This window comes from Lutra lutra, chromosome 1 (genome assembly GCF_902655055.1).
Source record: "Lutra lutra chromosome 1, mLutLut1.2, whole genome shotgun sequence".
Taxonomy (NCBI): domain Eukaryota; kingdom Metazoa; phylum Chordata; class Mammalia; order Carnivora; family Mustelidae; genus Lutra; species Lutra lutra.
The window spans coordinates 8,089,411-8,104,567 of record NC_062278.1 but is presented as its reverse complement, the minus strand read 5'-3'; positions in this window follow the sequence as shown (position 1 = coordinate 8,104,567).

The following is a 15,157-nucleotide window of genomic DNA, read 5'->3' as shown; positions in this document are numbered from 1 at the left end:
TTCTAACTCTTTTCCCCTCCATGTTTCAAAAGTTATGTATAAAGGCATTTTGCCTAATTCCTTCAGCCCTCTACTTCAGCTTCTATTTATTTGGTGTGATATAAAGGTCTTAATTTAGATCTCCCTGCTACCAGTTCCAAGAAATCTGCCACCAGCTCCAAGCTTCATGTCCCGAAGTGCCACCCCATTCCAGCGGGGTGAGCCAACCGCCTCCAAAAAAGAAAGCAATTGAACAGATCGACATTGTGCGTCCAGACGCTGGCCACTGCCCCAGCGCCAGCAGGACTCCAGCTTTGACTGGGGCCTCATTGGATGCCACACTGCTTTTGCTTCCAGTTTCAAAACTACCACAACCTCTAAATTGGCCAAGACCTTTGGAAAGCTGGGGCACAGCCCTTCCTACAAGCCTTCCCCGTGAGAGACACAGCCATCAAGCCCTGCGTCCTGGGCCTTTGTGAGACTGCTGAGCCTACGTCTCCACCCTTCCCTCTTCCTTGTCCCACTAGGGAGCTCTGCTGGGGGACAAAGGCCTTGTCTGCCCTTCTGCCTTCTCCCAAGAAGTTTCAATGCATCCAAGCTGTGCTTTCTGGAAGTAATCATGGCCCTGGTCACTGATGAGCTGCTGAACCACAGCACATCCACTATTCCTTGGTTCATTCAGTCATTCGTCAGATCCTCATTGAATATCTAGCAGGTGCAGGCATTGTTGTGAGCGCAGGAGATACTACAGGGAACAGGAGAGAAGAGAGGCCTGTCGTTCCGGTAGGGGAGACTGGCATTAACTATGACAGTAAATACATACGGTATGTCAGTGGTAGACCAGTGAGGAATAGAGCCAGGAAAGGGATGAAGTGGTGTGTATGGGAGGCTAGGGGTCAAATTTAGAGGGGCCAGGGAAGAAAACATTTGGGCGGAACCCTGAAGGAGCCAGGCAAAGGACTGAAGGAGGTGAGGGAGAAGGGCTGGGCAGTGCAGGCAGAACTAAAGCAAGAACAAAGCTGGCCAAGGGAGGACCTGCTGGGTGTTTAAGGAGAGCAAGATGGTCACCGTTCCCCTTGTTCTGGTGAATTGTGTAGGGGTAGGAGGTCCCTGTAGGAGACAGAGCACTGGTTGGGATTTGGGCTTGAGATGACTGATGTGGAGGTATTTCAACATTTGGCAGACAATATAGCTTGCTGTCCGGCTCTCATTAAATATCAGTCCTAAGCGGGGGCTTGGACAACAAGGGACTGGCCATGGGGCAGGCCACAGGCATTTCTGATGCGATTTGAACTGTATTTTTTCAGGCTCCTAACAGTGTCTGCTTCCACCCTTGACACCCCTGCCACACTCCCATTCTCTCCTAGTCACTTGAGATTCCAGACCCAATCGGGCCCCACAGACCTTCAGTGGATCTGCCCAGCAGGGCTGCAGGTGTAGCAGTGGGCTCATGTATCCTGGGCCTGAGCTCCTTCATTCACTACCAGCCCCCACTCCAGGTCATCAGCTTCATTCTCACTTCTCACACCTGTGACCCAAACCAGCTCCTGACCTGCAACTGCCAGCTCCCTTCCAGGGCTCCCCTTTCATAGTGTCACACCTTTCTCCCTGAATGCCTTCAGTAGTGTGGCCTTGATCAATTGTTTAATTTCTTAGAACCTTGGATTCATATTCGTACAACCAGAATTAAATGACTGTGCCTTGCACATAGTAGCTCTCAATAAACATTTTTAAAACCACTGCAGTCACAGAATAAGAGCCACATGCCCCAAATTGGCTGTGGTGGCCTCCAAGTCTGATGCCCCCAACCCCCATCACCCCTTCCTCACAATCCCCCAACACAGGCTGTGCCCTTCACTGTCTCCCAACATTCCTTTTACAAATGACTATTTCTCAAGTGTAGTAAAATGTTCTGGCTACTGCATTGATCACAAACATCACAGCCTTTAATTTCTCCAACTGTCCCCTACAAAGTAGAGATCACTTTTACCCCCATTTTCCAAAAGAGGAAACAAATATAAAGGGTTAAATAACTTCATCATGATCACAAGGCTGGACAATGTCTGAGTCAGGATTTGTACCTCCTAGGCCAGGACTCTGCTCAAGCCATTCATCTCCTGGCCACTTCCCTTTCAGCCGAAACAGCTTCCCACACCCTAACAAAACTTCCACCCATGTAGACTGCAAAGTTTTTGGAATTCCCAGTTCACCTGCTGCAAGCACCTACACCACAGCTGCAGTGAGGGTCCCCTTTGGACTACCTCATGAGGCAACACAGTGGCATCCCATGGTTAAATGACTTTCTCCATGGTTGCAGTGCTACAACCCTTATGCCACTCATGTTTTTGGGAAGAGAACTTCACTGAATCCTGGATATCTCCCTGTTCTATTTTCATCTTATCTGTGAGTGGGAACCCACTGACTTCTAATTAGGCCAGGCTCTTTTTTCTGAAAAATTTGGTTGCCTCTTTTTCCCTCTCCTTTTTTTTTTTTTTTTTTTTTTCTGCTCCTCTCTTCTTCCATTATATATCTTTAGCCTATTTTCTCAGGCTCTTGTCCAGCTTCCATCCTAGATTACCTTTAGTGCTATCTTGGATTGGACCCATACCTTCCTCAGTGCATGTTTTTCTCTAGTTGGCTTATAACTCTTTTTTGAATCAATTAATTTCTACAAAAATAGCCTGCTTGGATTTTAGCATGGATTGCTTTAAACCCATGTATCAATTCGGGGAGACTTGACATCTTTACAATATTGAATTTTCACTCCATGAACATGGTGCATCTCTCTATTTATTCAAGTTTTCTTTAATTTCTCTCAGGAATGTTTTGCAGTTTTCAGAGTTAGAGATCTTGTATATATTATGTCAAGTATATGCAAGTATTTTCTATTTCTGATGCTGTTGGTAATGATTTTTATTTTAATGTCAATTTCTGATTGTTTGGGGTACCTGGGTGTTTCAGTGGGTTAAGCCTCTGCCTTTGGCTCTAGCCATGATCTCAGGGTCTTGGGATCAAGCCCCACATCGGGCTGTCTGCTCAGCAGGGAGCCTGCTTCCGCCTCTCTCTCTGCCTGCCTCTCTGCCTACCTGTGATCTCTTTCTCACTGTCAAATAAATAAATAAAATCTTTTTTAAAAATTTCTGATTGTTTATAACTAGTATATTGAAATACAAGTGATATTTGTATACTTATTTTACATTGTGCAAACTTGCTAAACCCACCTATTCTAGTAGCTTTTCTTTTATAGACTGAAGAATTTTCATAGATAAGCATATCATTAGAGAATAAAGACAGTTTTAATTCTTCCCTTCTACTCTGGATTTCTTTTATGTTTTGTCTCATTGAACTGTAAACAATACAGTAAAATACAATACTGAATAGAAGTGATGAGAGCAGGCATATTTACCAATTCCTCATCTTATGCTGAAAGCACTCAGTATTGCTACTAGTTATAATGCTAACTGTAGTTTTTTAAGAGATGCCCTTTATTAGATTGAGGAAGTTCATTTATATTTAGTTCGCTGAAGCTTTTTTTAAATCAGAAATACCAGAGTCAGACAAACACATTATGCAAAAAGAAAATTACAGGCCAGTATCCCTGATGAAGATAGATGCAAAAATCCTCAACAAAATATTAGTAACAAAATTCAAGAATACATTAAAAGGATTATGTATGGGGGCACCTGGGTGGCTCAGTGGGTTAAAGCCTCTGTCTTCAGCTCAGGTCAGGATCTCAGGGTCCTGGGATCGAGCCCCACATCAGGCTCTCTGCTCAGCGGGGAGCCGGCTTCCCCCCTCTCTCTCTGCCTGCCTCTCTGCCTACCTGTGATCTCTCTCTCTCTGTGAGAGAGAGATAAACAAATAAAAATAAAATCTTAAAAAAATAAAAGATTATATATGCTTTGTGATTAAATGGGATTTATTCAGGCATGCAAGGATGGTCCAATATCTGCAAATCAATCAATCTGATAAACCAACTTAATAAAATGAAAGATCAAAATCATATGATTATCTCAATAGCTGCAGAAAAAGCATTTGACAAAGTTCAACATCCGTTTATGATAAAAATGGAATAAAAAGAGGTTAGAAGGAATGTATCTCAACCTAATAGAGGCAGTATACGACAAACCCATAGACAACATCATACTCGATGGGAAATCTGCAAGCTTTTTCTCTGAGATCAGCAACAAGAAACGTTGCCTGTTCTTGCCGCTGGTATTCAATACAGTACTGGAAATCCTAGCCACAGCAATTAGGCAAGAAAAAGAATTAAAAGTCATCCAAATTGGAAAGGAAAAAGTAAAACTTACTATTTGCAGATGACATAGTACTGTATATAGAAAACCCTGAAGACTCGACCAAAAAACTGCTAGAACTAATAAATGAATTCAGAAAATCAGAGGATACAAAATTAGTATACAGAAGTTGGCTGCATTTCTGTACACTAATAATGAGCTATCAGAAGGGGAAATTAAGACAATCCCTTTTACAATTGCTTGAAAAAGAATAAAATACCTAGGACTAAATATAACCAAGGAGGTGAAAGACTTGTACTCTGAAAATTATAAGATACTAATGAAAGAAATTGAAGATGACACAAACAAATGTAAAGATACACTGTGCTTATAGATTGGAATGACTAGTATTATTAATATTAATATCCATACTGTTCAAAGCAATCTACAGGTTCAGTGGAATCCCCCTCAAAATACCAATGGCATTTTTCATAGAAGTAGAACAAATAAACCTAAAATTTGTATGGAACCTCAAAAGACCCTGAATAGCCAAAACAACCTTGAGAAGGAAGAAAGAAGCTGGAGCTCTTATGCTCCCTGACTTCAAACTATACAATAAAGCTATAGTAATCAAAATAGTATGGTGCTGGCACAAAAACAGACACATAGATTAATGGAATAGAATAGACAGCCCGGAAAAAAAAACTTTACATACATGCTCAATTTATGACAAAGGAAGCAAGAATATACAATCAGGGAAAGACCGTTTCTTCAATAAATGGTGTTGGGAAAACTGGACCACTATCTCACACTATATACAAAAATAAATTGGAAATGAATTAAAGACTTACATAAACCCATAAAACTTCTAGAAAGAAACATAAGCAGTAAGCTCTTTGATGTCAATCTTAGCAGTATTTTTTCAGACCAGTCTCCTCGGGCAAGGGAAAAACTAAAATAAACAAATGGAACTACATCAAACTAAAAAGCTTTTGCACAACCAAGGAAACCACCAACAAAATGAAAAGGCAACCTGCTGAATAGGAGAGGGTATTTGCAAATCATGCATCTGATAAGGGATTAATATCCCAAGTATATAATGAATTCACACAACTTAATATTTAAAAAGATTTTAAAATGTGCAGACATTTTTGACTAGACATTCCCCCACCCCCTAAGAATACAAACAAATGGCCAACATACACAAAAAAGATAGTCATCAGGCAAATGCAAATCAGAGGGTGCCACAGCCACAGTGAGATACCACCTCATACCTGTCAAACTGACTATTATAAAAAAGACAAAAAATAAGTGTTGGAGAACATGGAGAAAAGGGGACCATTATACATTGTTGGTGGGAATGTAAATGGGTGCAGCCACTATGGAAAACAGTAGGGAGTCTTCTCAAAAAATTAAAAATAGGATTACCATATGACCCAGCAATTCCACTTTTGGATATTTATCTGAAGAAAATAAAAACACCAATTTGAAGAGATACACACACCCCTGTGTTCTTTGTAGCATTAATAACAATAGCCAAGATATGGAAGCAACCTGTGTCCATTAGTGGAAGCATGAATAAAGATGTGGAATATATATACACAGTGGAATATACTCAGCCATAAAGAACAATGAAACTTTGCCTTTTGTGACCCAGGAATGGACCTAGAGGATATTATACTAAGTGAAGTAAGTCGATAGAGAAAGACAAATACTGTATTATTTCACTTATATATGAAATCTAAAAAAAGAAATGAACAAGCAAAACAAAACAGAAACAGACTCATAGATAAAAGAAATAAACCTTTAGTTTCCAGAAGGGAGAGGGGTTGGAGGGTAGGCAAAATATGTGAAGGAGACTAAGCGGTAAAATCTTCCAGTTAAAAAATAAATAAGCCATGAGGGTGTAATGTACAGTATAAGGAATATGGTCAATAATATTATAACAATTTTGTATAGTGACAGGTGGTAATTAGATTTATCATAGAGATCATTTGTAAGGTATGAAAATATTTAATCACTGTGATGTATACCTGAAATTAATAGGATATTGTATGTCAGTTACACTTCAATTTAAAATTAATGAAAGAAATCAGTGTTGGATTTGTCGATTTTTTTTCCTGCGTCAGTTTGGATGATTATATTGTTTTCCTTTTTTAATCTGTTAATGTGGTAAATTACATTGATTGGTTTTGAAATGTTAAGTCAACCTTATTTTCCTGGGATAAATATCCTTTTTGTATTATTGTTGAATTAAATTTTCTGACTTGTTTTAGAATTTTTCCATTTATGTCTATGAAGAATATTAGTATATAATATATTTTTTCATAATGTCTTTCCCTAGTTGTGATAATGAGATAATATTTGCCTCATATAACGGGTTCAGAAGTACTCTCTCTTTGATTTTCTGAAAGACTTTGTGTAGAACTGGTACTATTTCTTTCATAAATGTTTGGTAGAATTCATCATTAAGCCCTATAATGTAATGCGTTTTCACTTTGATTCAGTTCAAAATATTTTTTAATTTTGATTTTCATTTTCTCTTTTACCTATGGATTATTTTAAAATATATTATTTAGTTTCCAAATATCTGGGTTTTTTTAAAGATACCTTTCTGTTATTGATTTCTAATTTAATACCAAGAGTCAGAGAATAAACTTTGTATGATTTGAATCCTTTTAAAATATTAAGAATTTTTAAAAAGATTTATTTATCTGAGAGGGATGGGGAGAGGGGCAGAGGGAGATGGAGAGAGAGAGACCTCAAGCAGACTATCTACTGAGCTCAGAGCCAGATGCAAGTCTTGAGTCCAGGACCCTGAGATCATGACCTGAGACAAAACCAAGAGTCAGATACTTAACCAACTAAACCACTCAGTTGACTCTAAAATATTAAGAGTTCTTTATGGCCCACAATATGGTCTATCATGGCAAATGTTCCATGAGCACTTAAAAAGAATGTGTGTTCTATTGTTGGTAGGTGAAGCATCCATCAACAAATGAAATTGGTTGGTAGTATTTTTCAAGCGTTTTATATACTTTCTGATTTTCTGTCAATTCATTCTCCCAATTACAGTGTGAAACTCCTGACTATAATTGTGGATTTGTCTCTTCTTAAAGTTCCAACAGATTTTATTTACTTTGTGTATTTTGAAGCTGTGCTGTTATGTGCATAAATATTTACTACATGTCCTCTTGATGAATTGACTCTTTATTACTATGAAATGACTGGTTTTTATCTCCAGTAATATTCTTTGATCTGAAATCTACATCATCTAATGTTAATATAGCTACTCCAGCTTTCTTTTGGTTACTGTTGGCAAAATATCTTTTCCCATCCCTTTGCTTCTAACTTACATTATATATTTTTTCTTTATATTCAAAAACAGGTTTCTTTCTTCCTTCCTTCCTTCCTTCCTTCCTTCCTTCCTTCCTTCCTTCCTTCCAGATTTATTTATTTGAGAGAGAGAGAGAGAGAGAGAGAGAAAACATTTGGTGGAGGGGCAGAGGAAGAGAGACTATGAAGCAGACTCCATGCTGAGTGTGGAAGCCAATGTGGGCTTAATCCCACAACCTTGAAATCATGACATGAGCTGAAATCACAGTTGGAAGCTTAACCAACTGTGCCACCCAGACGCGCTGAAACTAGGTTTCTTATAAGCAGCTTTTACATTTTTAACTCACCTGACAAGTTGGGACTTCATCTGGAGTGCCTGGTCATTTGCACTTCATGTAGTTGTTGGTATAGTTGAGTGTAAATCTACCATGTTGCTGTTAGTTTTCTATTTGCAGTATCTTCTCATTTCTAGTTTCCTTTTTTGTCATCTTTTTTGAGTAACTATTTTTAAAAATTTTGATTTTGGTTTATTAGCTATCTCTTTTTAAATTTTTAATGGTTTATTAATAATTTACACCTTTAACTTCCTTCAAATAATATTAAGCCTGTTTACTCATAGTATAAGAATCTTAAAACAGTATTCTTTCATTTTCCCCTCCTGGCCTTTGTGTTATTATTGCCATACATTTAAACCCTATAGGATATTGCAATTATTTTTGTTTTAAACAGCTTTTTAATGGCAGCTTTATTGAGAGATAATTCACATGCTATACAATTCACCCATTTAAAGTGCATAATTCCAGTTTTTTAGTATATGCAGAACTGTGCAACAATCACCATAATTAATTTTAGAATATTTTCATCATCTCCAAAATAAACTTCATATCTTATAAGAGTCACCCTCATTCCCTCTATCCTCCTAAGTCCTTTATAACCACTAATCTACTTCTTGTCTCTATAGATTTGTCTATTCTGGGACATTTGATATGAATGAAGTCATACAATATGTGGTCTTTTATGACTGCCTTCCTTCACTTAGAGTTCAGAGTTCATCTATTTGGTAGCATGTACCAGAATTTTATTCCTCTTTATTGCTGAATGATATTCCTTTGTATGAATATACCTCATTTTATTTATTCATTCTTCAGTTGATGGAAATTTTGCCTGTTTCCACGTCTTTTTTTTTTAAAAGATTTTATTTGTTTATTTGACAGAGATCACAAGCAGGCAGAGAGGCAGGCAGAGAGAAAGGAGGAAGCAGGCTCCCTGCTGAGCAGAGAGCCCGATGCGGGGCTCGATCCCAGGACCCTGAGATCATGACCTGAGCCGAAGGCAGCGGCTTAACCCACTGAGCCACCCAGGCGCCCCTGCCTGTTTCCACTTCTTGACTTTTATGAATAATGCTGAAATGAATGTTCATGTTCAAGCTTTTGTGTGGACAAATGTTTTCTTTTCTCTTGGGCTTATATCTAGCAGTGGAATCGCTCAGTTTTACAGTAACTCTATATTTAACTTTTTGAGGAACTTCCAGACTATTTTCTAACTGATGGCTATACCATTTGGCATTCCCACCAGCAGTAAACGAATGTTCCGACTTCTCCACATCTTCATCACACTTGATATTGCACATCTTTTTTTATTATAGCCATCGTAATGAGCCTGAAATCGTATCTCATTGAGGTTTTAATTTGTATTTTCTTAATGGCTAATGATGTGCATTTCAATGACCTTTCCCCCTTAATTCTACTGAGATACAATCGACATATGACATTGTCTAAGTTTAAGGTGTACAATGTAATGATTTGATACATGTATATATTGTAAAGTGATTACCAAAATAAGTTAACAGTCATCACATCACATAGTTATAATTTCCCCCTCCCTGCCTTCTTTCTCCCTCCCACCCATTTCCTTCCTTCCTTCCTTCCTTCCTTTTTTCTTCTGTAGTGAGAGCTTTTAAAATTTAACAATGATCTATTAAGGAGATTCTTTAATAAAGGGGAAAACTCACTTTCATATTTATCAATACACATAGTATTTTTAGTACTTTTTATTTATCTGTGTAGATACTCATTAAATTTCTTGGGCTCATGGGCCTATGAGTTTCATCAAACTTAGAAAATTCTCAGCTGTTATTTATTCAGATCTTTTTCTTGTCCTTCTCATACTTTTCTTGTGGTGTCCAGGTACAGGTATGTTAGATTACTTAGGTTATCTTACAGCTTGATGATATTCTATTTACTTTTTTCCCCATTTCCCCCCTCTCTATGCTTCATTTTGGGTAGTATTTTTATATTCTTAAATTCACTGACTTTTGTCCCTACACTGTCTGGTCTGTTATTTATCCCACCAAGTATAATTTTCATCACAGATATTGTAATTTTCAAGTCTAGAATATCATTTTAGATCTTTTCAATATTTCTGTCTCTATTTAACATGTTTAACATTTCCTCTACCTTCTCGAACATATGGTTATAAGAACTGTTTTAAAGTCCTTATCTACTAATTCTATCATCTCTCTCTTTTTTTCTGTTTTTGTTGATTGATTTTTCTCATTATTATGGATCACATTTCTCTACTTCTTTGCATGTCTGGTGATTTTTGATTGAATTCTGGACAGTGTAATTTTTATCTTATGTGACAGATATTTTTCTATAAATATTCTTGAACTTTGTTCTGCAGTACAATTAAGCTACTTGGAAAAAGTTTGATACTTTTATTTTTTTAAAACTTTGTTAGTTGAGATTCAAGTAGATTTTAACTGGGGCTTTTTTCCCCCCTTCCATTACTGAAGCAAAACCTTCTGGGTATTCTGTCTGATACCTTGTAAATTATAAACCTTTGTAGTCCAGATACTTGGAACCATTACTGGTCTTGAGTAAAGCATAAGGATTATTCCCTCTGGTCCTTTTTTAAAAAAAAAATTTTATTTTTAAGTAATCTTTACACCCACTGTGGGGCTTGAGCCTACAACCCTGAGATCAAGAGTCACATGTTCCGGGGCGCCTGGGTGGCTCAGTGGGTTGGGCCTCTGCCTTCAGCTCGGGTCATGATCTCAGGGTCCTGGGATCGAGCCCTGCATCGGGCTCTCTGCTCAGTGGGGAGCCTGCTTCCCCCCGCCCCCTCTGCCTGTCTCTCTGCCTGCTTGTGATCTCTCTCTCTCTCTGTCAAATAAATAAAATATTAAAAAAAAAGAGTCACATGTTCCACTGACTGAGCCAGCCAGGAACCCTTCCCTCTGGTCCTTTTGGGTGATTCTTTCTCCAGGCTCTGTTGGTGACATCATATACATGTGTTGATCAGTAATCAGATGAAGACTCAAGGGGACCCACTGCAAATCTCTGGGACCCTCTCTCTATATGATTCTCTTCTCTCCATGTACTCTGCCCTCTCAGTCAGAATTGCCTTGGTCTCTTTTGACTCCCCACTCCATTTTCTCAATTCAGGGAGACTGCTGGCCTCCATTGGGGTTTCCCCTCCCAATGCTGTAGTCTGGAAACTGTCTGGACAGTAAATTGGAGACCTTGTAGGGCTCTTTTGTTTTGCCTTTCTGAAGTTTACTGTCCTGTGCTGCCTGGTGTCCACTATTTGCACATTATTGTCCCCCCTACCCTGGTGTTTTAGTGTTTCAAGCAAGAGGGTACATCTTGTCCCTGTTCCTTCTGGAAACAGTAGACTTAGAGGGTATTTTAAAATATTGTGATAAAATTGACATAACATAAAATTTACCATTTTAACTATTTTTAACTATACAGTTCAGTGGCATTAAGTACATTGACACTGTTGTGCAACCATCACCACTGTTCTTCTCCAGAACTTTTTCATCTTCCCAAACTGAAACTTGGTACTCATTAAACACTAACTTGCTTGGATTATATGTTAGATATTGTGGATGCTTCGTTGTAGAGAGTCTGTATTTCATTGTCTTCCCTTAAGTAATGGGTAATTTTATTCTGAAAGGCAACTAATTTGTTGATAGAGTCTTAATCTTCCAAGTCTTACTAACAGGCTTTGTGAGGACATGCTGAGTGGCCTTGCCCTGGGCCAAAGAGGACTACCTTTTCTAGGGCCTCAGCTAAATGAACAGGATGCTAAGCAAAGTGTCCCCAAGCAGAGAGCCAGGTTGAATGTGGTACTCACTTAATGTTTCACTTCCCTCAGGGACCATAGTCTTCTAACAGCTTTTATCCAACGTCTGAAAGCAGTTGCTTTACATTTGTTCAGTTTTATTTTATTGTGAGAGAGTAAGTCCAATATCTGTTCTTCAGTTTTGACCAGACCTGAAAGTCCTGGAGGGTATTTCAAAAACAGAGTGTCTTATACACCATTTAAAGTTGTTTGCATTTTTGTAATGTAAGTTCTTCCTCAACCCTCCCACTTCTTCATGAAATCTATTATAGATTCTGTGTTAGTTGAACTCATGTGGCAAGTACGTACTGAAGAAGAGTTTCATGGCCCCATGAGGTGTGGAGCAGAACTGCAGTAACTTGGAGAATGAACAGAAGACCCCGGAACTTGCTAGTATATATAAAGGAAATTTAGACTTTCATAGGATAGGGCGAAGAAGAGAGGATTCAACTTAACCTTTCCTGACTCAGAGAGCTGAGAACTCCCGCTGACACCAGGTTACACTTATATTCTTGACAGCACCTAAAAGGGCATCTTACTTGGAAGATGATAAGAAGTTATCATAGAAATATAACGCATAAATGAAGTGAGTTTATGTTCTTACTTCAAAGGCAAAAGAGAATAGTTTCCTGTGTGTTCCTGTAATGTTTTTTTCTCAAGTGGTCAAAGGATTTTAGATTTAAGTTTGAATGTCAAACTCTCTTATATCCTAACACTTTCCCCTCATACCACACTTTGTGAGTGGTAGGCCTTTTCTGTCTCAAGAAGCATCTGCATGTCATGTCATGGCAGCCTGACTACCCAGAGTAGGTCATTAAGCAGTCAAGAGCAGCTGCCCCTAATGGAGCCAGAGATAGTCCAGCATGCGTTCTGTTGGCAGGCAGCTGCTGTGAGCCTGCCTTTGTGGAAAGGGGCCTCAGGTGGCAGGGAGATGGGAAGGGAAAGTGTGCAGAACGGAATCTACTGCTTGTCTCCAAGTTTGTGCTACTATGAACCAAAGCCTGGTGGGCTTTACCAGCCTCGGGACCTAGCCCTGTGAAAATGGCATGCCCATTTCTGGTGTGAGCAGCCTCTGAAATCTGAGATGGGTAGGGTGAAGAAAGGGGCATTGTGGGGAACCCACAGCTTAGGGAGGTGGCCCTGGTGCTTGGTGGCCTGCCCTGGTTTCCTTTCCTCTCACTGACTTTCTCATTGACCTCGCAGTGTCCTTCTCCCTCCCTGCCTTAGGGCTCCAGGGCAAGAGCTGTGAGCAGTGGTGGACCTGTGGAGGGAGCAGCCCAAAGTTTGTTGGGTAGAGGAGGCAGAGCCAGACTTGGACAGAGCTGCGATAAGGGGGTGGGAGGGAAGAGGCTTCAAGTTAGTTACTCCCCTGACAGCAAAGATAAAGGGGACAGCACAAGGGGTGAGTCTGGAGCTCAGATTAAGTAGACACAAATACTGGAAACTCCTTCCATGCCTCTTGCCAGTTGTCACCACACCAATCCTAAAAATAGTCCCCTTAATCCTAAGGAAACAACTAGACTTGTGGGCTGTGTGACTGTGTGACAATGGACTGTGTTTGTTTCTAAGGCTTTCATATATGTTAGATTGGCTGTAGGGTGCTTCGTGGTTCCTGCTGGTTCTCACTGACAAATCTTCATCTGTTCATGCAGTGGAAGTAGCAAGAGGTGCCTAGATTGTCACTAAATGGCTCTGGATTAGCATACACCCCAAAATGATAGCATACAAACACAGGAACCTTAAAATGAATAAAACTCACTAACGTCCAAACACTGGAGCTCCTGACTACGTAATATGAGAATAGTATTGCTTTCCTCTCTCGTTTACTGCTAGGTTTCCTCACAGTCTGGAAGTTACTAGGGTATACTGGGAAGAGTCTGGATCTTTGAGTGGAGTAAATGTGAAATTTGGTGGCTGCCCAATGACAGTGAGCATTGCTCTGGCCTGACATTGGACTAAGTATGTTACACAGGGGATCCCAGGACCATGCAAGGTGGAGGACATGTCTGAAATAGAACTCTTCCCTAGCAGGCCCTTAATCACAGAGTCTCCTTCCAGGTGTCTACTTGATGTCATCCATCAGTCAGAGCTCACAGAGTCCAGAAGAGCCTCTGTGACTTCAGCCCCTCCATGGGTTGAGTTCTTAGTCCTCACTTAGTGGTTCTTAGCCTCATTAGAATCCCAGGAAGCATTTACACATCCTATAACCAGAATCCCCTGCACAATTTAATCAGACTCTTTAGGGGTGAGATCCATGTTATAGACTGAATTGTCTCCCTCAAATTCACATGTTGAAGCCTTAACCCCTAATGTGACTTTATTTGGCAAAAGAGCCTTTAAGGGGATAACTGAAGTTGAAGGAGGTCATAAGGGTGAAACCCTAACCTACCCCAAACTACTGTGTCCTTATGAGAAAAGGAAGAGACCACTGGGGATACACACACAGAATAAAGACCATGTGAGGACAGAGTGAGAAGGTGGCTGTTTACAAGCCAGGGAGAGAGGCCTCAGGAGAAACCAAGTGTGCTAACTCTATAATTGGGGATCTGGGACTTCCAGCTTCCAGAATCCTGAGAAAATAAATATCTGTTGTTTAAACCAGCCTGTCTATAGTATTTTGTTATGGCAGCCTGAGCAAATGAATATGATCCAGCATCAGCATTTTACTTTTTCAAAATAACTGGCTAGTCTAGGTCTCTTTCATTTCCAAATACAATTTAGAATCAGGTTATCATTTTATACATAAAACCTGCTAGGGGTTTGGGGATTGCACTGAATCTACAGCTCAATTTTAGCAGAATGAACACTGTAACAATGTTGATTATTCTAACTCCTAAACATGATCTTTCTCTCCATTTATTTAGATCATTTAAAATTTCTCTCACCAATGTTTTATAGTTTTCATGATGGTCTTTTGTATCTTTTTTCTCTTTCTCTTTTTTGCATTTATTGATTTTATTGCAAGTTTATTGCATTTATTGATTTTATTGTACAAGTTTTTTAAACTCCAAATTTAATACCTTAGCCATTTGTTTCCCTTAACATTCCTTTGAGAATGATCTTTAAAAATTTTTTTATTATGTTACATTAATCACCATACAGTACGTCGTTAGTTTTTGAAGTAGTGTTCCATGATTCATTGTTTGTATATAACACCCAGTGCTCCATGCAATATATGTCCTTCTTAATACCCATCACTGGGCCAACGTGCCCCCCTACCCCCTCCCCTCTAAAACCCTCAGTTTGTTTCTCAGAGTCCATAGTGTCTCGTGGTTCGTCTCCCTCTCTGATTTCCCCCCTTCATTTTTCCCTTCCTTGTAACGTCCTCCATGCTATTCCTTATGTTCCACAAATAAGTGAAACGATATGATAATTGTCTTTCTCTGCTTGACTTATTTCACTCAGCATAATCTCCTCCAGTTCCATCCATGTTGATGCAAATGGTGGGTATTCATCCTTTCTGATGGCTGTGTAATACT